Below are 22,249 nucleotides of genomic sequence, written 5' to 3' on the forward strand. Positions count from 1 at the left end.
TGATTGGGATTACAGAGACGTGGCTCCAGGATGATCAGGGCTGGGAACACAACATCCAAGATTATTCAACATTCAGGAAGGATAGAATAAAAGGAAAAGGAGGTGGGGTAGCATTGCTGGTTGAAGAGGAGATTAGCGCAATAGTTAGGAAGGACATTAGCTTGGATGATGTGGAATCTATATGGGTAGAGCTGCAGAACACCAAAGGGCAAAAAACGTTAGTGGGAGTTGTGTACAGGCTTCCAAACAGTAGTAGTGATGTTGGGGAGGGCATCAAACAGGAAATTAGGGGTGCATGCAATAAAGGTGCAGCAGTCATCATGGGTGACTTTAATATGCATATAGATTGGGCTAACCTAACTGGATGCAATACGGTGAAGGAGGATTTCCTGGAGTGCATAAGGGATGGTTTTCTGGACCAATATGTCAAGGAACCAACGAGGGGTGAGGCCATCTTAGACTGGGTGTTGTGTAATGAGAGAGGATTAATTAGCAATCTCGTTGGGGAAGAGTGACCATAATATGGTGGAATTCTACATTAGGATGGAGAATGAAACAGTTAATTGAGAGTCCATGGTCCAGAACTTAAAGAAGGGTAACTTTGAAGATATCAGGCGTGAATTGGCTAGGATAGCTTGGCGAATGATACTTCAGGGCTTGACAGTGGATGGGCAATGGCAGGCATTTAGAGACCGCATGGATGAACTACAACAATTGTACATTCCTGTCTGGCGTAAAAATAAAAAAGGGAAGGTGGCTCAACCGTGGCTATCAAGGGAAATCAGTGATAGTATTAAAGCCAAGGAAGTGACATGCAAATTTGCCAGAAATAGCAGCGAACCCGGGGACTGGGAGAAATTTAGAACTCAGCAGAGGAGGACAAAGGTTTTGATTATGGCAGGGAAAATAGAGTACGAGAGGAAGCTTGCAGGGAACATTAAGACGGACGGCAAAAGCTTATATGTAAAGAGAAAAAGGTTCGTAAAGACAAACGTAGGTCCGCTGCAGTCGGAATTAGGGGAAGACATAATGGGGAACAAAGAAATGGCAGACCAATTGAACAAGTACTTTGGTTCGGTATTCACTAAGGAGGACACAAACAACCTTCCGGATATAAAAGGGGTCAGAGGGTCTCGTTGGAAGGAGGAACGGAGGGAAATCCTTATTAGTCGGGAAATTGTGTTGGGGAAATTGATGGGATTGAAGGCCGATAAATCCCCAGGGCCTGATGGACTGCATCCCAGAGTACTTAAGGAGGTGGCCTTGGAAATAGCGGATGCATTGACAGTCATTTTCCAACATTCCATAGACTCTGGATCAATTCCGATGGAGTGGAGGGTAGCCAATGTAACCCCACTTTTTAAAAAAGGAGGGAGAGAGAAAATAGGAATTATAGACCGGTCAGCCTGACATCGGTAGTGGGTAAAATGATGGAATCAATTATTAAGGATGTCATAGCAGCGCATTTGGAAAGAGGTGACATGTTAGGTCCAAGTCAGCATGGATTTGTGAAAGGAAAATCATGCTTGACAAATCTTCTGGAATTTTTTGAGGTTGCTTCCAGTAGAGTGGACAAGGAAGAACCAATTGAGGTGGTTTATTTGGAATTTTAGAGGCTTTCGACAAGGTCCCACACAAGAGATTAATGTGCAAAGTTAAAGCACATGAGATTGGGGGTAGTGTGCTGACGTGGATTGAGAACTGGTTGGCAGACAGGAAGCAAAGAGTAGGAGTAAATGGGTACTTTTCAGAATTGCAGGCAGTGACTCGTGGGGTACTGCAAGGTTCTGTGCTGGGGCCCCAGCTGTTTACAATGTACATTAATGATTTAGACGAGGGGATTAAATGTCGTATCTCTAAATTTGCGGATGACACTAAGTTGGGTGGCAGTGTGAGCTGCGAGGAGGATGCTATGAGATTGCAGAATGACTTGGATAGGTTAGGTGAGTGGGCAAATGCATGGCAGATGAAGTATAACGTGGATAAATGTGAGATTATCCACTTTGGTGGTAAAAACAGAGAGACAGACTATTGTCTGAATGGTGACAGATTAGGAAAAAGTGAGGTGCAACAAGACCTGGGTGTCTCATGATATATCAGTCATTGAAGGTTGGCATGCAGGTATAGCAGGTGGTTAAGAAAGCAAATGTCATGTTGGCCTTCATAGCGAGGGGATTTGAGTACAGGAGCAGGGAGGTGTTACTACAGTTGTACAGGGCCTTGGTGAGGCCACACCTGGAGTATTGTGTATAGTTTTGGTCTCCTAACTTGAGGAATTACATTCTTGCTATTGAGGGAGTGAAGCAAATGTTCACGAGACTGATCCCCGGGATGGCGGGATTGACATATGAAGAAAGACTGGATCAACTGGGCTTGTATTCACTGGAGTTCAGAAGAATGAGAGGGTATCTCATAGAAATGTTTAACATTCTGACGGGTTTAGACAGGTTACATGCAGGAAGAATGTTCCCAATGTTGGGGAATTCCAGAACCAGGGTTCACAGTCTAACGGTAAGGTGTAAACCATTTAGGACCGAGATGAAGAGAAACTTCTTCAGCCAGAGAGTGGTGAACCTGTGGAATTCTCTACCACAGAAAGTTGTTGAGGCCAATTCACTAAATATTTTCAAAAAGGAGTTAGATGTAGTCCTTACTACTCGGAGGATCAAGGGGTATGGCGAGAAAGCAGGAATGGGATACTGAAGTTGCATGTGCAGCCATGAACTCCTTGAATGGCGGTGAAGGCTCGAAGGGCCGAATGTCCTACTCCTGCACCTATTTTCTATGTTTCTATGTCTATGTTTCCATAAAGTACAATAGAAATTGGTAACAAGTAAAAGATCATGTTAATTCAGGAATTGAACTCGAAACGGATGAGGAGAAGTTGAAATGCAGAAGAACATTGGGAAAATTTTCAAGTCTGTAGAATTATGGCACGTGAAATTCAATGAACATGGTTATATAGAATTACGTAGAATTACGGAACGCACAAAGGCAATTCGGTCCAATTTGTCAATGTCGAAGGTTATGCTCCACACGAGCTTCCTCACACCCTCGTTCATCTCACCCTATCCTCATATGTTCCCGTTCTTTTCTCCCTTATCGGGCTGCCCTGTAAGTGCATCTACTCTATTCGCCTCAACTACCCCAAGTGGAAGCAAGTTATACATTCTGTTAGGTCACCACTCAGCTGTCTGTTTTCTGAAGGAAAGTGCCCCAACGTATTGCGAGATACACAAATTCAAAGCACTCAATAAGCGGCATGTAACTGGCATGAGGAGAGGCTGAAAGTTGTAGGAATGATAAAATCTCAACATTTGCCCAGGTAGATGTGCAGCACCCAGAATGGCAGCGGACCCTTGGGAACACATATCAGGAACCTATATTCCAAGTAAGTAATTGTCCAACCATAATGGTGTCAAGGGGACGGTAGCATAGTCGTTATCTTACTGCCCTATTATAGAACTTAGACTAATGATCCAGAGATGTCAGTTCAAATCCTACCATGGCAGATGGGGAATTTGAATTCAGTGAATTAACTAAATCTGGAATAAAAAGTTAGCATTAATAATGGTGACCATGAAACTACTGGAGAGTCATAAAATCCCATTTGCTTTACCTATGTCCTTTAGGGAAGGAAATCTGCCGTCCTTACCTGGTCTGGTCTATATGTGACTGCACACCCACAGTGGTGTGGTTGAATCTTAACTGCCCTGTGAAATAGCTTAGTAAGCCATTCAGTTGTACCAAAACGCTACAAAGAAGTATTTTGGACTGCAACGGTTGAATAATTTATCTCACCACCACCTGCTCAAGGGTATGTAGGGATGGGCAATAAATGTAGTCCTTGGCAGCAACACCCACATCCCATGAATGAACATTTATAAAAATTGCCAACTTGCAAAATGGCCTACAACATGATTGCCAAAAATATACCAGCCATCAACACGAGATATGGCAAAACAGCCATCAACGAAGCAAATATATGGTGAGTTATTTTGCCAAATCATCAGATAATAATTCTGAGTCTATCGTGCTGAAGTTGAATGGCATTCTGGTTAAAACACTTTTTTAGTACTGGATTCAATTCTGATTATCTAAGCAAAGGGGTAACATTCAAGAGCAAGAACAAGTATAGAAAAGGGCAAGCGGGCTAATTCCAAATATCAGAGGGCCGCGTTTTGAGAAACAGTTCGATAAACACACATACCACAGCTTAAAGGAACATAAGAACATAAGAACATAAGAAATATGAGCAGGAGTAGCCCACCTGGACCCTCGAGACTGTTTCACTATTTATTAAGATCATGGCTCATCTGATACTTGCCTGAACTCCACTTCTCTGCGTGCTCCTCATAACCCTTTATTCCCTTATCGCTCAAAAATCTGTCTATCTCCGCCTTAAATATTTCAATGACCCAGCCTCCACAGCTCTCTGGCGCATACAATTCCATAGGTTTACAACCCTCTGAGAGAAGAAATTCTTCCTCGTCTCAGTTTTGAATGGGCGATACATTATTCTGAGACTAAGTCCCCTACTTTTAGTTTTCCCGATGAGTAGAGATATCCTCTCTGCATCCACCTTGTGGAACCCCCTTATTAACTGATAAGTTTCGATTAGATCACCTCTCATTCTTCTGAATTCAAATGACTATAGACCCAAGCTACTCAGCCTATCTTCATAACATTCAGGTCCATTTGGAATCAGCCTAATGATCCTTCTCTGAACAGCCTCCAATGCAAGTATACCATTCCTTAAATAAGGAGACCAAAACTGTATGCAGTATTCATGCTGTGGACTCATCAATATCCTGTGCAGTTGTACCAAGACTTCTCTGCTTTTATACTCTATCCCCCTTGCAATAAAGGCCAACATTCCATTTGCCTTCCTGATTATTGCTGTATCTGCATACTAATTTTTCTGTTTCATGCACAAAGACCCACAGATCCCTCTGGACTGCAGCACTTTGCAATTGTTCTCCATTTAAATTATAATTTGCTTTTCTATATTTTCTGCCAAAGTGAATAACCTCCATATTTTCCCACATTCTACTCCATCTGCCAACATTTTTTAACCACTCACTTAGCCTGTCTATATGCCTTTGCAGATTGTTGGTGTCCTCCTCACAATGTGTTTTCCCACCCATCTTTGTATCATTAGCAAACTTGACTACATTACATTCGGTCCCTTCATCCAAGTAATTAATATAGATTGTAAATAGATGAAAAAGTGATGAATAAAAGTTAAGTTGTATAGGGCAGATTATTCAAGGTCACTATTGCGAGGCAAACTGTGTAAACGACAAGGGGGCACATTTACAAACTCTTAGTAGGTAAGTTCTGGACTGATATCAGGAAGCACTTTTCACACAAAGGGCAACTCATATTTGGAATGGTCTCTGGTAGCAATATAACTGACAATGGATTTTTCGGATGCCATTACATGTGGAAAGTTGGGATAATCGGTGCACGTGAAAAGATTCGCAGGAAGTGCGGAATAGCCTCATATGAATCGTCATGTTATTCCGGAGGTGTAGCTTTGTAGGAAAGAAGTCACGTGGCTTGAGTGCAATTTCAGAAATAAATTTTAAAAGGAGACGATGATAGTCCTTGAAATTACTGAGAAAATCTATCAATTGTTTTACTTCTGCATTTTATAGACACTAGCATTTCAAATAATTTTAGGTTATGTAAGGCTTGACAGCATATCAGCGAATTATAGTCCCGAACACCCTGGGAGCCAATGTTGATCAACCCTGTGCACGCTGATCAACATTGGCTCCCAGTTCAACAAAGCCTCGATTTCAAAATTACCATCCTTGTTTTCAAATCCTTTCATGGCCTCACCCATCCCGAGCTCGTTAATCTCCTTCAGTCTCAGAACCCCGCGAGATATCTGCGCTCCTCTAATTCTGCCCCCCCTGAGCATCCATAATGATAGTGATTGGTGGCCGGGCCTTCTGTTGCCTTGGCCCTAAACTCTGAAATTACCTGCCTAAACCTCTCCACCTCGCTAGCTCTCTTTCCTCCTTTCATCATCATGGGCAGTCCCTCGAAACGAGGATGACTTGCTTCCACGCTGAAAAGGGATGAGTTCACATTTGTTTCAATGAAGCAGCTAATATTCCGGATCCCGAACTAGATATTGAAGGGTGGAAGATGCCTGTTCATGGATGGTTTCAAAGTGTGGTGGCCGTTGCATCCCAGCCAACAAAGGGGCTTGACAGAGCCAGGTCTTGGTCCAGTGTCAAGGATTAAACATGACGAATGGAGACCAGCTCTGCTGCACGGACCTAGAGCACACACATATCGCAGTGTGGGCTGGACTGTGCTGCCCCTGGGCCCTCGCCTATTCTGAGCCCCAAACTCACGCATCTCCTGGCCGCCGATCACATCCCTCTATGATCTCTTGCCGCTCCTTCGCCCCAACCTCGGCGCTCCTGCTGTGCCTGCCCTCACTGCAGTCAGCCGTCACCCTCCTGCAGCAGCACGTGCTGCTCCTTGAAGTGGCACGCCGCCGCACACTGCTCCTTCCATTGGCCACGGCCTGCTGATGGTCTTGCAGGCCGTGACCACGCTGATTTCCGGGCCGGTCCGCCACACATTGTTCTCTCTTCACTGTACACTTAAAGGTTCCTCCTTTAAGACATTGCTTAATGCCTACCTTTTTGAACAAGCTTTTGTTCACCAGCCCCAATTCCTCCTTATGGAGCTCGGTAGCATTGTTTGTTTGCATTGTACGCCTGTGAAGCACCTTGGGATGTTTCACTATGTTAAAGGCACTATATAAGTACAAGTTGTTGTTATAATTAATCTTCACATTAAAAAGTTGACTGAACCATTACTGGAAAGCTCTATTATGAAATTATTTTTGTTGTAAATGAACAGAAGATCACAACCTTTGCTCAATATGCAATACTGCAGAAGGTTCAATATTCGCTGACATAACCCAAAAATTTATTTTCAGTTTTGTTAAGTAATCAACCAATTTCTGTGGACCAGAAATCCTGAAAATAAATTGCAAAGAACCATTGATTCTGAATTCTGATTTCAGTTTATAGTTTAAAATCATGAAATATTCCATCCTGGGATTGCAATCTACCTGATATTCTTGACTATTAATTATGTTTTCATTCAGCAACGCTAAACCAACTCCATCAGCAAATCCTTCAATAGCATCTTCCAATCTCTGCCGGTAGAATACTGTGATTTTGCGGAGATCAATATCTCTGAAACTTGCCAAATATTCCTTCATTTTAGTCTCCGTGTCTACTGTAGAGAGATAATGGGGAAATAAAAATATATTCTTTTTAAAATAATATGGCGGCAATTATTTCGTACAGTTCCGTAATTGAGTTGAATTTGCTTTTCATTTCTTGGTTATTCTGAGGTGTTGACATTTCACAGTTTCGGGCCAGTTCCTCAATTGTGGAATTAAAAAAGAATTATAGAATTGTAGAATTATAGAAATTTCCATCCTAATCCCATTTTCGAGCATTGTTTCGATTGCTTTGTAGGTTACGGCACTTTAAGTGCACATCCAAGTATCTTTTGAATGTGGAGAGGGTTCCGGCCTCTACCACCCTTTCAGGCAGTGAGTTCCAGACCACCCACCCCCTTCCCCCCGCCACAGGCTCTGGGTGAAGAAATTTCCTCTCATATATCCTATGAACCTCCCCCCAATTACTCTAACTCTATAGCCCCTGGTTGTTGACCCATCTGCCAAAGGAAACATGTTCTTCCTATCCACTCTGTCTAGGCCCCTCATAATTTTTTACACCTTAATCTGGTTTCCCCTTAGCCTTCGCTGTCCAAAGAAAACAGATCCCACATCTCCAATCATTCCTCATAGCCAAAATTCTCCAGTCCAGGTAGAATTCTTGAAAATCTCCACTGTACCTTTTCCACTGCAATCACATATTTCCTGCAATGTGGTGACCAGAACTGCACACAATACTCCAGCTGTGGCCTAACCAGTGTTTTATACAGTTCAAACATAACCCCTTTGCTCTTGTGTTCTTGCATTGACTAATAAAAGCAAGTATTCCATATGCCTTCTTAACCACCGTATCTACCTCGCCTTCAACTTCAGGGATCTGTGGACCAGCACTCCAAGGTCCCTTTGTTCCTCGATGCTTTTTAGTGTCATTCCATTTAATGTGTATTCCCTTGCCTTTTTAGCCCTCCCCAAATGCATTCATAGGCGTTCCCTCGAAACGAGGATGACTTGCTTCCATGCCAAAAAAGGATGAGTTCACAGGTCTTTCCATGAAGGACCTGAACTATATCCTGAAGGATGGAAGATGCCTGTGCGTGGATCTTTTTTAACGTGTGGTGGCACACCAGTCACCACCGGCTTGACAGAGCTAGTGTTCTTTGTCCACTGCTAAGGATTCCCCAAGACGACTGGGGATGAGCTCTGCTGCACAGACCTAGTGCGCACACATATCACAATGTGGCCTGACCTGTGCTGCCCCCAGGCACCTGGTCCCAAACTCATGCCTCCCCTGGGCCTCGGCGATGTCCCTCTACAGTCTCTCGCCGCTCCTTCTCCCCGATCTCGCCACTCCTGCTGTATCTGCCCATGCTCCAATCATCGACCTGGGCCTAGATTACGTCAATCTTCACTGCTGTCGCCCTGATGCACCAGCTCGCACTGCTCCCTGGAGGATTATGCCTCCACGCTGCTCCCAGGGCCTCCACGCCCCAAATGCATTACCTCACACTTATCCGGATTGAAATCCATTTGCCACTGTTCTGCCCACCTGACCAGTACATTGATATCGTCTTGCAGTCCGCAGCGTTCTTCTTCATTATCTTAGGAAGAGATATTAACTACTATCGATCAGCGAACAAAGTCACTTTTGCCCATGCTTTCGGCCAACATTGCGTCAATATCTGTCTGTGTGTGAATAGTAAACAAAAGAACCTCAAATCTATTTGATCATGTACGTGTTTAAATTGGTAACATGCTCAACTTCCTCGTCATTTTGAACGGATTCAGGTAAAAAGGATTTCAAATGTTACTCCGGGACACATTGTAAAACATGTCGCCCAGAAATCCCAGTTTCTCCATCCCGCGGGCATTCGACTGGATATTGGAAAAAAGAAGAGCACCTATCTGAAGCTGCAGCGCGCACGAGAGATCCCGGTATGGAGGGTTTTCCTGACTGTGCATCACAGCGCGTGCACGTCAGGATGTGCAAAGGCCTGGAGCTGGAGTCACATGGCTCTGGGCAACTAATCAGGTATAGTATATTCTCATTGATAGTAATAGGAGTTTCGTAAGTCCGAAACTCCTATTACTATGAATGGGAAACACACCCAAACACTACATAAGACAATTTAAAAAAACATCTCACATAAACACACGATAGAAATTAAAATTAATAGAAATGTTTTTGAGAAAAAATGATTTGCCGATGTTTTAAATAGTTTTAATTATGGTATAAAATAAAATTACCTGAGTTGGCAGGGTTTTTAAAATAAATATATATTTTTAAATTTTATTTTAACGTGTTTTTGATATGTTTTTAAATTCTAACCCAGGTAAAAGTAGGCTATGTACCTGTTTTCATCAGGCACAAGCGTTTTAAGAACATTTGTAGCGCAAGAGATGGGCAAATTGTCCAATTTCTGCCGCAGGAATGTCCTCGTTCCTGATATGTGGGAGATCTGTCAAGTCGGAAACTTGACAGATCAGAAAAGCCGGTCCGAATCAACTCCGTAAGGACTTGGGGAGGCCGCAATTTCTGTGCCATAATCCAGAATGTCACTATTTTCGTAATCAGCTCTTTTTTCTGTAATAGGCCCAGAAATTGCAATCGGAGACCTGCTGTTGGCACGCCGATGACGTAAAAATATCTACTAATTTACCTGGTGGTCCGGGAGGTTTGGAGACTTTTGACCCTCGGCGCCATTGGTAGGAAATTTTAAAAAACATTATTAATTAAATGGGCAGAGATTACAAAATGCTGTGATACAGAGGGCTCAGGGGGTCCTTGTACATGAAACACAAAATGTGAACAGGTAGATACAGCAAATAATTAGGAAGGCAAACAGAATGTTGGCCTTCATTGCAAAAGGGATGGAGTATAAAAGTAGGAAACGTTAGCATAGTGGTAATAATACAGATGTCTGGACAAATGAACCGGAGACACGAGTTCAAATCCCACCATGGCAACTGGGGAAGATAAAGTCAGTTAATTAACTAAATCTGGACAAAAAGCAAGTGTAGGTAATGGTGACTATCTACCAGATTGTCGTAGAAAACCACCTGGTTCACTAATGTCCTTCAGGGAAGGAAAGCTGCTGTCCCTACCCAGTCTGGTCTTTATTTGACTCCAGACCCACAGCAATGTGGTTGATTCTTAACTGACCTCTGAAATTCCCCAGCAAGCTATTCAGTTGAACACAACAGCTACAAAGAACAAAACCAGAAGGATCACCCGACACTGGCTATAGATACGACAACGGCATACCCAGCCCAATCGACCCGGCAAGTTCCTTCTCACCGACTTGTGGGGACTTGAGCCAAAATTGGGTGAGCTGTCTCACAGATTAGTCAAGCCTTACATAGTCATACTTACAGAATCATATATTTCAGGCAATGTACCAAACTCCTACTCCATCACCATCCCTGGGTATGTCCTGTGCCACCAGCAGGACAGACCCACAAAATGTGGTGGCACAGTGGTATACAATCGGGAGGGTGTGGCCCTGGGAGTCCTCAACATTGACTCTGGACACCATGAAGTCTCATAGCTTCTGTTAAACATGGGCAAGGAAATCTGCTGAATACCGCCTACCACCCTCTATCATCAGCTGATGAATTAGTACACCTCCATGTTGAACAACACTTGGATGGAGCACTGAGAGTAGAAAGGGCGCATAATTTACTTCGGGTGGGGAACTTCAATGTCCATCATCATCGGCAGAGCCACAGCTGGCTGAGTCCTGAAAGACATAGCTGCCATTGCAGCTCCAACAACACCCAAGAAGCTCATTCAGGACAAAGTAGCCCGCTTAATTGGCACTCCATTCACCATCTTAAACATGCACTCCCTCCACCACAAGCGTACTGTGGCTTCAGGGTGTACCATCTACAAGAAGCACTGCAGCAACTCGCCAAGGCATCTTCGGCAGCACATCCCAAACCCGTGACCCCTAACACCTAGAAGCACATGGGAACACCACCACCTCCACGTTCCCCTCCAAGTCACACACCATCCTCATTTAGAAGCTTGTTGCTGTTCCTTCGTCGTTGCTGTGTCAAAATCCTGGAACTCCCTCCCTAACAGCACTTTAGGAGTGCCATCACCACACGGACTGCAGCAGTTCAAGAAGGTGGCTTACCACCATCTTGTCAAGGGCAATTAGGGATGGGAAATAAATGTTGGCCTTGCCAGCGGTAGACAAGTCCCACGGAGTAATAACAATAGAGTCCTGCTACAACTGTACAGGGCGTTTCTAAGACCACGCCTGGAGCACTGTGTAGAGTTTTGGTCTCCTTATTTAAGGAATATACTTGCATTGGAGGCAGTTCAGAGAAGGTTCAGGAGGTTGATTCCTGAGATGAAGGGGTTGTCATATGAAGAAAGGCTGAGCAAGTTGGGCCTCTGCTCATTGGAGTGTAGAGGACTGTCAGGTGATTATATTCAAATATATAAAATTCTGAGGGGGCTCGACATGGTAGATGAGATAGGATTTTTCCCCTCGTGGGGAAATCTAGAACTCCGGGGCATAGTCTCCGAGTAAGGGGTCTCCCATTTAAAACAGAAATGAGGAGGAATTTCTTCTCTCAGAGAGTAGTGAATCTTTGGAATTCTCTACGCTAGAGAGCTGTGGAGGCTGGGTCTCTCTAATCTCTCCTGCCTTCCACCCTAACACAAACCTTCGCTTTGCTTCTTACTTCTCCTCCCTCTGTCAATTCTTAAGAAAGTGCTCTCTTCGAACATTAGGCAGGTCTGATGAAGCGTCGTCGACCCGAAACATTAACTTTGTTTTTCTCTCCACAGATGCTGCCTGGCCCGTTGAGATTTCCAACATTCTCTGTTTTTATTTCAGATTCCTGCATCCGCAGTTATTTGCTTTTGTAAACAAAGTTGAAGTATTCCATTCATACTTGTGCTGAGTGGAACTCACCATAATTATAAGAACATAAGAACATAAGAAATAGGAGCAGGAGTAGGTCATACAACCCCTCGAGCCTGCTCCACCATTTAATATGATCATGGCTGATCCGATAATGGACTCAGGTCCACTTCCCCGCCCGCTCCCCATAACCCCTTATTCCCTTATCGTTTAAGAATCTGTCTATTTCTGTCTTAAATTTATTCGATGTCCCAGCTTCCACAGCTCTCTGAGGCAGCGACTTCCACAGATTCACAACCCTCTGAGAGAAGAAATTTCTCCTCATCTCAGTTCTAAGATTATGACCTCTAGTACCAGTCTCCCCTATCAGTGGAAACATCGTCTCTGCATCCACCTTGTCAAGCCCCCTCATAATCCTATACGTTTCGATAAAATCACCTCCCATTCTTCTGAATTCCACTGAGTAGATGCCCAAACTACTCAACCTTTCCTCATAAGTCAACGCTCTCATCTTCAGAATCAACTTAGTGAACCTTCTCTGAATTGCCTCCAAAGTAAGTATATCCTTTTGTAAATATGGAAACCAAAACTGCACGCAGTATTCTAGGTGTGGCCTCATCAATACCCTGTATAACTGTAGCAAGACTTCCCTGCTTTTATACACCATCCCCTTTGCAATAAAGACCAAGATTCCACTGGCCTTCTTGATTAAGTACTGTACTTGAACACTATCCTTTTGTGTTTCATACAGAAGTACCCACAGGTCTCGCTGTACTGCAACACATTGCAATCTTTCTCCATTTAAATAATAACTTGATCTTTGATTTTTTTTTCTGCCGAAGTGCATGACCTCACACTTTCCAACATTATACTCCGTCTGCCAAATGTTTGCTCACTCACTTAGCCTGTCAATGTCATTTTGAAAATTTTTTGTGTCCTCCTCACCCATTGTTTTCATCCCATCTTTGTATCATCCACAATCTTGGCTACGTTACACTCGGTCTCTTCGTCAAAGTCGTTAATATAGATTGTAAATAGTTGGGTTTCCAGCACTGATCCCTGCGGCACGCCACTAGTTACTGATTGCAAACTGAGAATGAACCATTTATCCCAACTCTCTGTTTTCTGTTAGTTAGCCAATCCGCTATCCGTGCAACATATTACCCCATCCCCGTGAACTTTTATCTTGTGCAGTAACCCTTTATGTGGCAGCTTGTAAAAGGCCTTCTGGAAGTCCAAATACACCGCATTCACTTGTTCCCGTTATCCACCACCATGATCGTTACATCCTCAAAAATTCCAGCAAATTTGTCAAACATGACGTCCCCTTCATAAATCCATGCTGACTCTGCCTGACCGAATTTTGCTTTTCCAAATCTCCTGCTACTGCTTCTTTAATAATGGACTCTAACAGATGTTATGTTAACTGTTTTATAGTTTCCTGCTTTATGTCTACCTCCTTTTTTAAATAGGGGCAATACATTTGCATTATGAATGGGAACACCCCAAAAAAACCACGAGCAATTAAAACAGTTTTTGAAGTCACATATTTAAAATTAATCAAATTGAATTTAATTAATTATTTAAAACAAAAATGTATTTTTTTTTAAATTCATGTACATATTTTAAAGGTTATAAAAATAAACTTACCTTGTTTAATAGGATTTTAAATGTTAAACTATTGAAAACAATTTATTTTTCTGCCCTTTAAGGCCTTATGCCTGATTTATCAGTCGTACGAATTTCAAGAGCATTCATTGGGCAGAAGCTGGGACAATAGACCAATTCTATGCCCGTGGAGGCCCTTCACCTTTGGATCCGTACGTTATGGGTTTAGCCAAATGCATATTGAATGCGTAAACCTGGAACTTGTGCAGCCCCGACGGGCATGTGTGCACCTCGTACACGACCACACTGGCTGCGAATTCAGGGCCACTTTATTTACAAAGGTGAAGGTACAGTTTTGGCACGGGACCAGCCGCAGGTTGGAGATAGATGCGGCTGACTTTTGTCTTTAATAGAGTTGAATTTACCAGGTCTAACGGATGATTTCTATGAGTTAGGAGCACGACAAAGTGGCAATATTTTGAGTGGAACAAACCCATAAAAACACAAGAAGTATGATCAGGAGTAGGAAATACGGCTCGAGCCTGCTCCGCCATTCAATAATTCATCGGTCTTCGATCTCAACTCCATTTACCTGCTCGATCTCCATATCCTTTGACTCCCCATAGAGTCCAAAAATCTGTCGATCTCAGCCTTGAATATACTCAATGTCTGAGCAGTAACAATCCCCTGGGTTAGAAAATTCCAAAGATTAACAACCCTCTAGTAAAGAAATTCCTCCTCATCGCTGTCTTAAATGGCCTTCGCCTTATCCTGAGACTGTGCCCCTAATTCTAGACACACCAGCCAGGGGAAATACCCTGTCATTCCCCTCAGAATCGTCGATGTTTCAATGAGATCAGCTCTCATTCTTCTAAACTCCCGATTGTATAGGCCCAATCTAATCAACTTTCTCCTCCCAGGGATCAATCTAGTGAACGTTCCTTGCACCTCCTCTAAGGCAACTATGTTCTTTCCCAGATGAGAAGACCCAAGGTGTCATGGATATTTTATCTCAGAAGGACAGCTGCTGCTGAAACAAGATTGAGTGTAAGATTTGGTAGAGGTACGAAAGTGAATTATGAAGCTTTGTACCACTTAGATTATAATTTACCTCACTGGTAATGATAAAAGAGTTAACAATCTCATAAAACAGAATGAGAAGAAATTGGAAACACAGAATGAGGCTTACTGGATTGAATTTAAATAAAGGCGGATATATCAGTTCAACATAAAGAATAATCTCACCAGATGTGTGTGTGCCTCTGTCATATCCGCTAGCTCCTTTTTCTTGCACCCCCGGATTTACATCTTGCTTCACTATGAGTCGGGGGTTGATGTCACGGTCTGTATCCGTGCTGAGCAGAGTTTCTTGAACCACAGATTCCGCTTGGTTCTGATTAAATATTTCAGGCTTCATACTGATCTTTGTAGATATTTTGGCGTGACATTCGCTCATGGTGGGAACTCTTTGGTCCATTTCTGTATTGGAACATTTCAACGTAGCATCAGATGTCGCGGTGCTCATGTTAGTTCCTGTTGAGATATTTTGCCCCTTGTCCTTTTCTTTAAGACTCTTGTTATTTGTTGACAAATAAAATTCATTTCTCAATGGTTCTCGTGGAGTGTCATGCGTTTGATCGCCTAGCGACATGTGCCGATGTTCACGGAGATCATCTGGCTTGATGTTTACATCTTCCTCATGGTTAACGCTCGGATTGAGCCCAAGCCATTGTTTTCCTTCCCGGGAATTCTCGTTCGGTTTCTCAGCCATGATATCTCCGCACAAAGGAGCTTCTTTATCTATAATAAAGATTTCGATAGTCAGCAGTAATGTTCGGAGACCGGATCTTGATGTAACCTGGTGGGACAGGTTTTAATCGATGTTTCAAAAACGTGACACGTTCCATATGTTTACAATCCTTATTATGTTTCAGTATCTATTGTGCTCCATCATACTAAAGTTAGGGCAAAAGGAAGGACGATTTGGCCGAGCATTACCCACATACAAGCGAAGACAGACCGGGGTACTTAGGCAAGCCAACGCGTGGTTAAAGCTTTGGTTTTGGAGAGGGATTTGTAAACAAGGGTGTCAATTTTCAAATCGAGGCGTTGCTTAATTGGGAGCCAATGTAGGTCAGCGAGCACAGGGGCGATGGGTGAACGGGACTTGCTGCGAGTTAGGACACAGGACGCCGAGTTTTGTATCACCTCAAGTTTATATAAGGCAGAAAGTGGTAGCTCAGCCAAAAGTGCATAGGAATAGTCAAATATAGAGGTAACTACAGGTACTTACTGGTAGATACTTGGGCGTATGATATTATAGCCATTATAGAGCCATGGCTGAAAGTAGGGCAGATCAATAATCCTGGTTACAGGATATTTAGGCAAGAGAGAGGGGGGTAAAAAGGTCATTGTGTCAGTATTGATTAAATAAATTATTACAGCGATGAGGAGGGATGATATGTTAGAGGGATCATCAAAGGTGGTCAATTGGGTCGAAATCAAAAATAAAGCAGGGGCGATCACGCTGCTGGGCGTGTATTATAGCTCCCCAAACAGTGGGAGAGAGATAGAGGAGCAAATATGTAGGCAAATTGCTGTGAAGTTCAAAACCCATAGGGTAGTAATAGTAGGGTATTTTAACAATCCTAATATTGATTGGGACAAATATAATGTGAAGGGTATAGAGGGTGCGGAATTCTTAGAATTCATTCAAGTGAACTTTTTTAGTTAGTATGTAACTAATACGAGAGGGGGCGGTTTTCGATGTGTCTTGGGGAATGATGCTGGACAGGTTGAAGGGGTATTAATGGGAGAGCACTTGGGTGCCAGTGACCATAATGCAGTCAGAATCAAGTTAATTATGCATAACGACAAAGATAGTCCTGAAATAAAAGTCCCAACTTGGGGAAAAACTAACTTTGCTAAGTTGAGGAGTGATTTGGCCACTGTCGACTGAACAAAGCTACTTTAGGGTAAACCAGTGTCAGAGCAGTGGGATGCATTCAACGAGGAGATCCGTAAGTCTCAGGCCAAACATGTGCCCTTAAAGGAAAAGGTTGGGAATAATAATTCTAGAGCCGCCTGAATATCTAGGGACTTACACGGGAGGATTAAAAAAAGGAAAGCTTATGTCATATTCCGACGACTAAATACTATAAAATCTTTGGAGGAATATAAAAGTTAAGAGGTAAAATTAAAAAGGATATTAGTAATGCGAAGAGAGAGCATGAAATGTTCTTGGCCAATCAAATTAAAGAAAACCCAAAGATGTTGTATAAATATATTAAGAGTAAAAGGGTAACTAAAGAAAGGGTAGGGTCTATTAGAGACCATGAGGGTAATCTTTGTGTGCAGGCGGAAGATATTTGTACGGTTCTTAATGAACACATTGCATCTGTTTTCACAAAGGAAAGGGGCAATGCAGATACTACAATCGAGGAGGAGTGTGAAATTCTGGATCAAATAAACATAGTGAGAGAGAAGGGATTAGGTATTTGGCAGCTATGAAAATAAATAAGTCCACAGGTCTGGATGAAATGCATCCCATGCTGTTCAGTGAAGTAAAAGAGGAAAAACCAGAGGCCTGGACCATCATTTTCCAGTCCTGTTTGGATTTGGGCATGGTGTTGAAGACTGGAGGACTGCTAATGCAGTACCCTTGTTTAAGATGGGAGAAAGGGATAAGCCAGGTAACTACACACCTGTCAGCCTAACATCAGTGGTGGGAAAATTATTGGAAAAATTCCTGAAAGACAGGATAAATCTGCATTTCGAAAGGCAAGGATTAATTAGGGACAGTCAGCACGGATTTCTTAAGGGAAGATCGTGTTTGCCTAACCTGATTGAATTTTTTGAGGAGGTAACTAAGAGGGTCGATGAGGGTAGTGCATAAGATGTAGTGTATATGGACATTAGCAAAGATTTTGATAAGATCCCACATGGTAGACTGGTCACGAAGGTTAAAGCCCATGGGATCCAGGGCAAAGTGGCAAGTTGTATCAAAAATTGACTTTGAGGTAGGAAGCAAATGTAGCAGTTGATGGATGTTTTTTTGACTGGAGGGATGTTTCCGGTGGGGTTGCGCAGGTCCCATAACTGGGTCCCTTGCTTTTGTAGTATATATCAATGATTTAGATTTGAATATATGGAGCGTGATTAAGACATTTGCAGATTACAATAAAATTGGCTGTGTGGTTGATAATGAAGTGGAAAGTCATGGACTGCGGGATGATATCAATCTACTGGTTACTTGGGCAGAGCAGTGGCAAATGGAGTTTAATTCGGAGAAGTATGAGGTAATGCACCTTGGGAGTGCGAATAAGAAATAGTATACACATTAAGCGGTAGGCTACTTTATAGTGCAGATGACCAAAGGGACCTTGGAGTGCTTGTCCACAGACCCTTGAAATTGGCAGGCCAGATGGATACGGTGGTTAAGAAAGCATATGAAATGCTTGCATTTATTGGCTGAGACATAGAATACAAGAGCAGGAAGGTTATGCTTAAATTGTATAAAACTCTGGTTAGGCCACAGCTGGAGTAGTGCGGGTAGTTCTGATCGCCATATTATAGGAAGGACGTGATTGCACTAGAGAGGGTGCAGAGGAGATTTACCAGGATGTTGTCTGGAATAGATAATCTTAGCTATGAGGACAGATTGAATAGGCTCGGGTGGTTCCCATTGGAACAGAAGAGGTTGAGAGGAGACCACATTAAGGTTTAGAAAATTTTGAGGAGCTTGGATATAGTTCGTAGCAAGGGCGTATTTCCCTTGGTGGAGGTGTCAATTATGAGGGGGCATAATTTTAAGGTGCTTGGTGGAAGGTTCAGAAGAGATTTGACGGGGGGGAGGATTCTTCACGCAAAGGTTTGTGGGGGGTCTGGAACTCACTGCCTGGAAGGGTGGTGGATGCAGAAACACTCACCACATTTCAAGGGTGCTTGGATGGGCACTTAAAGTGCAGTAACCTGCAGGGTTCCGGAGCTAAAGCTGGTAATTTGGATTAGACTGCATAATCTATAGTTGGCCAGCGCAGATATGATGGTAAGTACTTGAGGGAATCGAATACTGCCAGGGTGATCTCCTGCACTAGTTTCGATCGCCTGCATGAGTTGAAGATGAATTTTGCTAAACTTTTTTCCCCTATTGGCCTGGGTTTTTATCTGGTTTTTGCCTCTCCCAGGAGATCACATGGCTCCAGATGTAGAGTGTTTCAGTTTAAAGGGTGTCGCAGTTGTGTGGGGCAGACTGGTTGGGCTGGGTGCTCTTTACCTTTCCGAAATTGTTAATTGTTCATAGGTTTATTTGTAACCTTGTGGGCTGCTGACCGAGGGACATGCGGCTCTTTTTTGGCTGGCGGGGACACGATTGGCCAAAATGGCCTCCTCCTGCATTGTAAATGTCTATGTTTCTATGCTGATATGTTATAAAGGCATTGTTGAGGGTTTAAGCAGCAGATGAGCTGAGGCGGGGTGGAGACAGGCGATGTTACGGAGGTGGAAATAAGATGTCTTAGTTAGGCTGTGGATATGTGGTCGGAGCTGATTTCAGGTCAAATATTGCACCAAATTTGCGAACAGTCTGGTTCCCCAGCAGAAATATGTTGGGAAGAGATATGGAGTCAGTGAATGGGGATTGGAGTTTGTGGGGGGGACAGAAAACAATAGCTTAGATCTTCTCAATATATAATTGGCGAAAAGTTCTGCTCAATCAGTTCGGATGTTGAGAGACGTGTCGTGAGGTAATGACGGGTGTCATCAGTGACCATGTGGAAACTGACACTATGTTTTCGAATAATGTCAGTAGTTTTCAAGGATGGTGTGGTCAATGTTTTTTTTGATGAGAGTAGTTGTGATAGCAAATGTGAGGGAGATGGGGCAGTACCTGAGGAGAGCGAACTGTTAACGTCAGCTAACATGGGAGCCAGAAAAGGAAGTTGGGTAGTCAGCAGTTTGTTGGGAATAGGTTCAAGTGAGCGGGAAGTGGGTCTCATGGACAGGCGGAGAGGTCATGAGGGGAGACCAGAGAGAAACTAGAGAATGACGTGAGTTCAGGGCTTGGGCAGGGAAGAATCTTGGTAGTAGTTTAGCCCGGTTAGGTAGAAAATAATGGATTGTCTGAAACTTGGAGCCAAAGTTGTCCATGAGCTACTCATACTTGTTGTCAGAAGTGATGGTGGAGGAGTCAGGGGAGAGGGGTTTAAAAATACGACTATCAGTAGAGAATAGAAGCCGGGGCTAATTTTGCATTCCAGGATGATTCTCGAATAGTCAGCAGTTTTGGCAGACCAGAATAACAAGATAATGCTTGATGTGGTCCAGGCAGATCTGGTGGTGAATGGCTAAAGTCTGCCATATTTGTTCAAGTCTGCGCCTCTTGGACTTCAGGGAGTGAGCATGAGGGCTGTACCAGGGGAAACGAACAGCGGGAGTGAGAGATTATTTTGAAACGGGCACTAGTTCATCAAACGTGATGGTGCCGGTGAGGTTGAGCAGATTGGTAGCTGCAGAAATGTTGTGGTGAATGGAGGACAAAAGCCTGGACAGTTGGGATTTCGCAAGTACAGTTGTAAGGAACTTGGGAAAGAGCTTTTCCAGGGGCTGAGAGAGATGGAAGTATGGTTGCAAGGACTTGGGGGAAGTGGATTGTGGATGGAGAGTGACACGAGGAAAATTAATAATTTTTTATGCTTAACAACCTATCTGCTACCAATAGCTTTTCACATTAGCGAGCAAAGTCTCTTTCAGCACTAATACCCTGGCCTGCTTTCATATTATTTCCTCTGTGTTACTACTTTTCCCGAATGCCTTAGATGTTCTGCAGATTCTATGCAGTATGTCCAGCCCGGTCTCAACATCTTTTTCTTGAATTTTACATTTTTTTTAAATTTCTATTCTACGTATTATAATTTCTATTACAGTCACAACTTTAAATCATGAATATTGAACCCGCTATTGCCACGTTGTTCCTTGACTCCGCTATTCTTGAGCATCTGCTGATGATTGATTAATATCAGATCCTGCTTGGCACGCCACTTAAATAATTTGCTGTAGATAACAATTTAATTTTACACACAAGTTCCTGTCCTCAATCCTATTGTACACGTCAACATTCATCCAATCTATTCGTGGTGAATTTAAGTAAACTATTTCAACTGCATCTGATCTTGTACGTGCTTCTTTTATTTAACCACATGATACTTGTACCAACAATGGCGATGCCATCTTAGATTTAATGTTGAGTAAGGAGCCAGATGTATTTAACAACTTAACTGTGTGTGAACATTTATTTAATAGCTATCATAAAACGATCGAATTGAACGCTGTGTTTGAAAGGGACAAACGTGAAACAGCAACTAAGATTCTAGATTTAGATAAGACAGAGTTCAACCGGATGAGACAGAGACTGCCCACAGTAAACTGGGAAAATCAGTAAATGGGTAAACTGAGAAAAGATCAGTGGGAGCGTTTCAAAAATAATTTAATACATTTAATACCATTTTATAACTCTCAGGGGCAAGAGCTCCATTTGCCAGAAAACAGCCATTGACGACAAAAGAGGTAAGGGACAACGTGAAAATTAAAAAAAAGCATACAAAAATGCAAAAAGGCAACGATTCTGGAGAATAGGAGTGATACAAAGAACAAAAAGTGACAAAAAGATAATAAGTGCAAGAAAAAGGGACAATGAAAATAAACTTACTGGCTGTAGGCCACTGCTGGATGAAAGTTAAAGGGGAGGTGGCGCTTTTTTAAAAGAATCAGCCGACTTACCAATTACTCTGCTTCAGTGCTGGGCCGATGCCACGGTAACACATTCCCTGGTGGTGCCGCACCTTGTCTCTCCCTTTTAACAATGGAAGGCTCCTTGCTCGGCAGCAGCACTACGTACACACCACGGAGTTCTGCGCCCCTCTTGGATTCCTTCCGCTCTTCACCCTACTGCTCTTGCCCCAGAGAACAAGTGGAGCGCATTATTTTGCACTTTGGCCGTGAATCCGGATGTCAGTCGTTAGGTGGGACATCTGCACCAGGTGCAGGAAATTCCACCTTGCGGCTGTTACTGCTCACAGACGGGGCACTATGTATCCAGCCCCCTCCCCCGCTCCCCTCACCACCCTGACCCTGCCCCCAGAGTCTAAATAAAGCCTAGTGTGATTTAAAACCTTGAAATTCTTCAGTTGCTCAGAGACAGCCGGCATGGATTTCTAATGGGTAGCTCATGCCTGATGAACCGGAATAATTATTTTGAAGATGTAACTACAGTTGTGCACAGGGGAATGTGTATGGATGCTATTTATATGGGGTTTCAGAAGGAATTCCATAAAGTCCCTCAAAAGAGCCTGTTAGCTAATCTTTAAGCTCATGAAATTGAAATCAACTTGTTGACCTGGTTAGGATATTGGCTGAATGACAGGAGACAGAGAGTAGGGATAATGGGCAGCTTCTCGATGTGACCAGTGATGTCCGAGAGGAATCTGTGTTTGTGTCTTAACGATTTACTCGATGTATTTACGAATTAGATGATGGGATAGTGAGCGACATA

This window comes from Pristiophorus japonicus, chromosome 9 (genome assembly GCF_044704955.1).
Source record: "Pristiophorus japonicus isolate sPriJap1 chromosome 9, sPriJap1.hap1, whole genome shotgun sequence".
Lineage (NCBI taxonomy): Eukaryota > Metazoa > Chordata > Chondrichthyes > Pristiophoridae > Pristiophorus > Pristiophorus japonicus.